Genomic DNA, 7,982 nt, shown 5'->3' with positions numbered 1-7,982 from the left:
AAGAGAATATAGTGCAGAAGAGACTGTTAGAACTGAATATAGCGTACGGTAACAACTGTGATACAGGACTATTAAAAAAGTGAATATAGTGCAGAAGAGACTGTTAGAAAGTGAATATAGTGCAGAAGAAACTGTTAAAAATTAATATAGTGCAGGGTAACAACTGTGATATAGGACTATTAAAAAAGTGAATATAGTGCAGAAGAGACTGTTAAAAGTGAATATAGTGCAGGGTAACAACTGTGATACAGGACTATTAAAAAAGTGAATATAGTGCAGAAGAGACTGTTAAAAGTGAATACAGTGCAGGGTAACAACTGTGATACAGGACTATTAAAAAAGTGAATATAGTGCAGAAGAGACTGTTAGAAAGTGAGTATAATGCAGAAGAGACTGTTAAAAATGAGTATAGTGCAGAAGAGGCTGTTAAAACTGAATATAGTGCTTTATTATCTGTCCTGTTATTATGGTGTTTCCCACCCAGTGGATTTAAATGTATTAATATCTCAAAATAATTATAATTATAATATTATATTATAATAAAAATATTATATTATAATATAACAATATTTCTAGAAGTAGTCAGAACATATATTTCTAGTTTCGTTACTGGATAACAGCATAAAAATGTGTTGAATGAAGTGGTTGCGTTCGATTAGTTGTGATCGTCGCTCTGTTGATAAGCCTGTGTGTGTGTGTATGTGGCTAGCTCCTAGCAGCTAGCTAGTTACGCAGTAGCAGCGTCTCGTCGGGCAGCTAGTGAAACATTTGGACCAATGCCTTAGAAAACATCTTTTCTCCTTCTCCCTAGGATTAATAAGAATGCTGTCCATTTAATTAGATGGACACGGTTCGTTAGAGTAACCGTAAATCCCCGGTGAGAGCTCGTTATTCACCGCGGTCACATTTTACCGTTTTATGGCCGAGCTAGCTAACTAGCTAACTAGCTTAGCATTGCTATTGCTAGCCTGTTAGCAACGCCTATGATGGCACAGCCGAGGAGCGAGTCCATAAAGGAAGGTAGGCCACACAGTTATTTACTCTTTTATATCAGTATATGAACGTTTATAATGTGTTTATGGTTGGAAGTTAACGCCAATCTTATTAAACCTCCTAGATAAAGTCATGTTTCATGTCCCCCGTTTGTGGTTGGCTTGGTAACTAAAGCTATCTATATCCGGGAAGGGCTAATTTAACGTTAGCTCTTCTGTTAGCTGCCTGGTTGTTTTAAAGGCGAGCTGACACCGCCTACAGTGCCCTGTTTAGGTGGTTGTTTACTGTTAAAACTAACGTTTAGCTGGGTGTCATGTTAGCCAGAGAGCTAACTGTGAAGCTAAATAAAAACACACATTCAGCTAAATCAAGTTAGATATTATATTAATGAGCTGCCCATTGATCTTAGTAAGGGTCAGGGAGAATTATTATTAGCATTGAATATTGGTATTAGAAGGCAGAGATGGAGAAAGTAACGTTATTCAGATCCTTTACTTAAGTTAAAGTACTAATACCACACTGTAAAAATACCCTGTTACAGTAAAAGTAGTAATACCACACTGTAATACACAATGTTATAATAAAAGTACTAATACCACACTGTTAAACAACTATGTTATAGTAAAGGTACTAACATTACACTGTAAAAATACCTTGTTACAGTAAAAGTACAAATATCACAGTGTAAAAATACTTTGCTACAGTAAAAGTACTAACACCACACTATAAAAATACCCTGTTTAGGTGGTTGTTTACTGTTAAAACTAACGTTTAGCTGGCTGTCATGTTAGCCAGAGAGCTAACTGTAAAGCTAAATAAAAGCACACATTCAGCTAACATTATAAAAACTGCTGCCACAGGAACACATTATTAGTGTTAATGTGATATACAACTGAGACTGTGTTTATTTTGGATTGTGTGGTATCTGAAATGGCTTATGTGTCTCTTTTTTACGTGCAATTAATCAAACACAGGTCAGACTTTTACACAGCTAAATCAAGTTAGATATTATATTAATGAGCTGCCCATTGATTTTAGTAAGGGTCAGGGAGAATTATTATTAGCATTGAATATTGGTATTCGAAGGCAGAGATGGAGAAAGTAACGTTATTCAGATCCTTTACTTAAGTAAAAGTACTAAATCACATGATAAAAATACCCTGTTACAGTAAAAGTACTAATACCACACTGTAAAACACTATGTTATAGTAAAAGTACTAATACCACACTGTAAAAATACTATTCTATAGTAAAAGTACTAATACACACTGTAAAATACTCTGTTACAGTAAAAGTACTAATACCACACTGTAAAAATAATTTGTTATTGTAAAAGTACTAATACCCAGTAGGGCTGCAAGACTATGTCAAAAATGATAATCACGATTATTTTGATCAATATTGATATCATGATTATTTATCACGATTATTCTTTGACAATCTTGCGACAATATTTTTATTGCACTTTCACATTAAAATAAACAGAGCGCTGTTGTCACTTCTATGCTGTGCTACATTCCTGTTAATGTACATTTTGGGCTGCACGATGTTCGAAAAAACTGACATTGCAATACTTTCTGTCAGCACTATGAAAAAAATACAGGAATATTCACCTTACCCTTTTGTTAGCTACATTTTAAAGTTAAATGCTTCAATGTGGTGCACTTTATGAGCAAAATTAGCAACATTAAGAAGCTAGATAAATCATTTTATGTTCTCAATTTAAACATAAACACATTGGTTGTATAGATAATATCTATCCCCAAAAGTGAAGCCAAAACATCTGGATCACCGGCTGGCTGTTAGTTTAGGAAGCGTGTGATTTGAGCAGAGTTTTCTATGAGCAGAACGTGCATTTTAAATGTCAATATCTCAGGCGATCATGTTCATATAATTGTGAGAAGCCAAAATTGTGATCGCGATTAATATTCGATTAATTGTGCAGCCCTACTTCACGTATGCATTTTAGTCTGTTGTGCCTGCCTTGTATAAATCAGCACAATTTTACATTATAACATATTTATTTCTGTTATTTATTTTTTTCTTATTGCCAATATGCCAATATTTGAGTGCCTTAAATGTTTACAGTAAGAATTATGGCCAATGAGCCACTGTTGAATGTTTACATTTTTTAAATAAAAGTAAAAGAATATATTAATTAAATGGCGTTCTTCGTTTTACCGAAAACATGAAAACCGAGGTACATACCGAACCGTGAATTTTGTGTACCGTTCCACCCCTAGTCAACTGACTTTCTTTCGGGTGTATGAGAATATTGAAAAATCAAATATTGTAATATTATGATTTGTGATGCTGTATTGATTCTCAAAAACTCTATTGATTTTTAATAAATAGTGTACATGCAAAGATTAACTCAGTCAATACTATTTTATTTGCAAAGATATGCGTCCTCTCAATGTATGTGTCATCTCAAAGTGGTGCTGTGATGTTGGATGTTACAGGGACTGTGTTAAATGCAAATGCAGATTCCACTGTTCTGATTGCATAAAAAAAGCATTTTTTTACTCAGATTTTATTCACATGTGTGTTATTTATACTATGACAGTTTCCTAATCGCAATATATCGCCTTGCTTACAGTATCGCAATATATTGAATTGTAACCCCTGAATCATGATACGTATAGTATCGTCAGATTCTTGCAAATACACAGCCCTGGTTTTGATAATTCATAGTTTAAATCATTTACAAACAAACATTTGCTGTTTCCAGCATCTCCACTGTGAGCGTTTTGTCTTTTTTTCTGTTTAATATCATAATAAACTGTTGACCAAACAAAACCAGACGTCTTGTCACCCAGACAGTTATTAAATGAATGAAACAGATGAATCGATAAGTTGCAGCCCTAAAGTAAACTCTAGTTGAATTGACATTCTTGTTGTGCTTTATTTAAACTAGTGAGAGTTGATTGAACTCCTCTTTGCTCTCAGCCCCACTCCCCTCCACAGTCATACTGTTCCAAAATATTCCAAACATTCCCAGTGGGAAGCGAGCAGTGTGAGCACTGGAGCAGGTGGGATCAAGGACGGCCTGATGGAGGCTGTTGACAGATTGTTCCTCGTTAACTTGCGCTGCTTCGCCTCCCATGTTTTCTTCTCTAAAATTCAGACCATAACAGACACGTTGACATTAAATGACACTGCTCAATCTAAATTCAGTTTGTGATGTGTTGTGTCATAGAGTAGCAATGATAATGTGCTCTCTCTGGAGCATGGTGCTGTTGATCTGACTACATCTGTTTATTAATGCTAATATTGCGGACTGGAATAACTGCCTCACATTAATTTTTTGCATCATTTTTTACAAAACAATTTGTTTGCAGAGTCTCTGATATATTTTCACAAAATTAACACTAGATATTTATGATAAAAATGATAATAAATGTAATAAATACTTCCTGACAATGACTGATATATTAGACTTCAGGACATCTCTGACTACATACATGCTGAAAATCAAACATTTTTACTGGATTAATTTAGAGATTTTCTAAAGTAAAAGTCCCTAGAAGTGTATGATTCAACTTTTTCCCATGGTCTAGTGTTAAAAAAAGTTAACAAAAACAGCAATTAATCCTAATATAGAATAACAATACTTAAAAATCGCAATACATATCGAATAAGCACCCAAGTATCGTGATAGTATGGAATCAGATAGGTGAATCGTCCCAGCTCTAGTGTTTGTTGCAGCTCTTTAGAATCATAACTTCGGAGATTCAGCTCTCCCTTTGTGAGGGTTCATATCTGATCTCTGCAGTGTTGCATGCTGGGATTTTTGGCAGCAGCCAAACTGAAGAAATGATCCAAAACTCAGTGAAGAATATCTGTGAAGAACACAAACCTGCCTGGGCAGACTTTTTCAATATTTTTTGCTTGAAAATGACTAAAACGATTTGTCCATTTTAAAAATACTTGATTATTTTCCTATTGCTTGACTAATCGATTAATTGCCTAATGATGTCAAGTTTAAACCAAATGAAGAGAAATCACACCTGAACCAAGACATACAGGATTTTAAACAGATGTAAACAGACAAAAATAATCTCTTAATGTTGACTAGAGACGAGGTTTGATAGCAGAGACGAGCTGAAAGGAATAGATAACTTTCTTCTGATCGATTAATCTGCCACTATTTTGCTAAGTGATTGTTTGTTTGAGTAATTGTTAGCTGTAATGATTAGCTGTTTTTCCTTATTTTACATTATAGTAACTTGAATATCTTTGAGTTTGAAGGCATGGCATTTGAAGGCGTCACCTTGTGCTCTGAGAAACTGTGATGGCATTTTGGACATTAAACAATAAATCTAAATGAGAATATAATCTGCAGATCAATGGATAGTGAAAATAATTGTTAGATAGCCCTAAAATTCATCTTATCTATCATATCAAATCTTATTAGGTTTAGTTTTCATCATTTGCTTGTAACTAAAGGCTGAAATAAGTACAGCCCTCCTCCCAGTGTGCCTTCTGTTCCAGCATCAAGGTGTGAATCACATTTGGGAAACAGGACATGTTTCCATCAGTGGGAGGCGTTGGCTGCAGTATATTCAGCTTTACAGTGAATTTAACTGGCTGACCAACATTCAGTTATCTTATCTCTCTAATGGAGATCACAGGAACACTTTTCACTGAGTCTCTGATGGGTTTGTGGTGCCGCTAATCAATAAATGTGTGTTGAAATCGGCAGGAGGAGAGCTAGTTAATAGGGGTGGGGGGGGGGAAATGATTCACTTATGTATCGCAATTTTTCTTTTTCTTACGATGTTGAAATATGTGTTTTAATGCCAGAATCGATATATTTGCTTCATTTGTGGAGGTAGAAGGAAGTTACCGCTTTTATTGTTGTCTGAGTAAACTGACGTCATATCCGTTCCGTATCCGTCAACCGAAACAAACCACAGCGAGCTGAAACGAGAAAGTAGAAAACGGCGGAGGGTCTGCGTGGATACGACCTGCACCCTCCCATGTTAAATCCAAAGTGGTAAACTCTACACATCCAGTAAAGTATGGAAACACTTTGGGTTTCACACATTGCAGGAAAAGCAGAGCTAGACATCATGGCTAAAGCTGCATGCTAACTCTGTAATGGACAGGAAATGTTATCGTATCGCGGTAGCGTGCGGTCAAACCGGTCGCCACTCTTATCTCTGTGGTCAAATGGGCCGACGCTACAACTGTAGATCACCCATATACTGACATTTATGTTAAATGCATTCAAACGGCCCCGATGGAGCTGACCATGGATGTATAAAGAGAATGGAGCTGACGGGAGAGCTAGAGACCACCTTGAACAAGTTAGAGGAAAAACACGCGTGACTACGTTCGGTTTTCAAAATAAGGTGTTGACTCAGCACCCAAGTATCGTGATAGTATTGAATCGGGAGATAGGTGAATCATCCCAGCGCAGCACAGTCCTGCTTAGCTAAATAACAGAGTTAACAGCTAACATTAACAGAGGTTCCATTGAGTTGCATTATGGTGCTCATGTTCTGGTTCTATTCAGTAAAAATTAGTACTGGGCGAAATTCTAACGTTATCATGATGCGTTCAAATGTAATCTAGTAAAATGTAGTTTTTGGTGAGAAACTTGAACAAATCCAGTTGTTTGAAGGCGATGTTTTCACAGCAATATAAAATAGATAAATAGAATTATGACCTGTTTAACCTCCTTACACTAGCTCTAAACAGCTTATAATACATTGTAGTGGCCATTTGTTGGAAATCAAAATCAAACTTAAATCAAAGGGCCACTGATGCATCATGGGTATGATGGGGTTTACGCAGGCAAAATAGTCCATTGTCCATGCAAAATGTATGTGTTTCTGATGGTTTATTTAACCAAAGCAAACAAACGAAGCACAAAGAAAACATGGATGTTGCTGCCTCTCTTGTTCTGGTGAAAAACCATAAGCCCACCCAGGTGCTTGCTGGTCCTACCTGCCTATATAACCACGGATGCCCACAGTTTTACCCAATTCATAAACAAAAGAAAACAAAATACTAATTATGCAAAAAACTAAATATACTAAACAACTAAACAAATAACTAGCAAAAGAAAACACTATCAAAAATGATATCTAAATAAAGTAAACATCTAGAACAGGGGTGCACACACTTTTTCAGCATGCGAGCTACTTATAAAATGACAAAGTCAAAATGATCTACCTACTATAAAAATGCAAAACATATATTTATTTATAAATATATTGAGTATTCTTTGTATGTACAATATATGTTGGTGTACCTTGCATAACTGCATGAACCCATATTGTACAATATAACTCTGTACATTTTTTGTCATTACCTTACTCTGATGACTTGCACTGAATGGAATCAGCCAGGGATGCATAGTCCGGACAGTAGCTGCTGATAGCCAGCCTCAAGCACATTTCCAAATGATCATCAGTCAAGGTGGAACGGTATTTGGACTTAATAATCTTCATGTGGGAAAAGGCTGACTCGCATAAATAAGTGGAGCCGAATAATGCAGTCAAGGAGGTAGCACATTTCCTCATGTTGAGGTACTTTTCCTCTGTGAGTAAGTTCCAGAACTGTCCATGAGCCCTGGACTGAAGCTGAATGTCAGCTTGTAGTGTCAAAATCTCATCCTCCACTCCAGATGAGTTCAGGTGAAACAGTGTTGCAATTTGTTGGCTGACGTCTATTTAAAAAAAAAAAATTTTTTTTTTTTTTTTTTTTTTAATGCCATGCGATCTACCCACACTACCTTTGCGATCGACCGGTAGATCGCGATCGACGTATTGGGCACCCCTGATCTAGAATAATAAATCAAACAATACTACTTATTCAAATAAATAGCTCCTACATAAATTAAAACTACTAATGCCAATCAAATCAAAACAAAATTAATTCCTTAGTTTTGACTGATTTGATTTTAAATCTTAGTCTTAATATTCAAATCTTGTCTTTGTGTTAAACTCAGAGTTTGACTGACGCAGGGTGAAGTCTGT

At 35.8% G+C, this 7,982-nt stretch overlaps 1 protein-coding gene across 4 annotated transcripts in view; it reads left to right on the top strand.

Annotated features, from left to right (window-relative positions):
• Positions 1–692: 692 nt before the first annotated feature.
• The window catches only part of ambra1b (autophagy/beclin-1 regulator 1b), a 34,403-nt gene continuing 27,113 nt past the window's right edge, over positions 693–7,982 (top strand). For all 4 annotated transcript variants that reach the window (XR_005206480.1, XM_037766087.1, XM_037766089.1 and 1 more), the window contains exon 1: positions 693–1,020. The gene's annotated coding sequence lies outside the window, so the exon portion shown is untranslated. The remainder of the gene's footprint in view (positions 1,021–7,982) is intronic.

Source organism: Sebastes umbrosus, chromosome 4 (genome assembly GCF_015220745.1).
Source record: "Sebastes umbrosus isolate fSebUmb1 chromosome 4, fSebUmb1.pri, whole genome shotgun sequence".
NCBI classification, from domain to species: Eukaryota; Metazoa; Chordata; class Actinopteri; order Perciformes; family Sebastidae; genus Sebastes; species Sebastes umbrosus.
The sequence above is the reverse complement of the archived record's forward strand: the minus strand, read 5'-3'. Positions and strand labels throughout refer to the sequence as shown.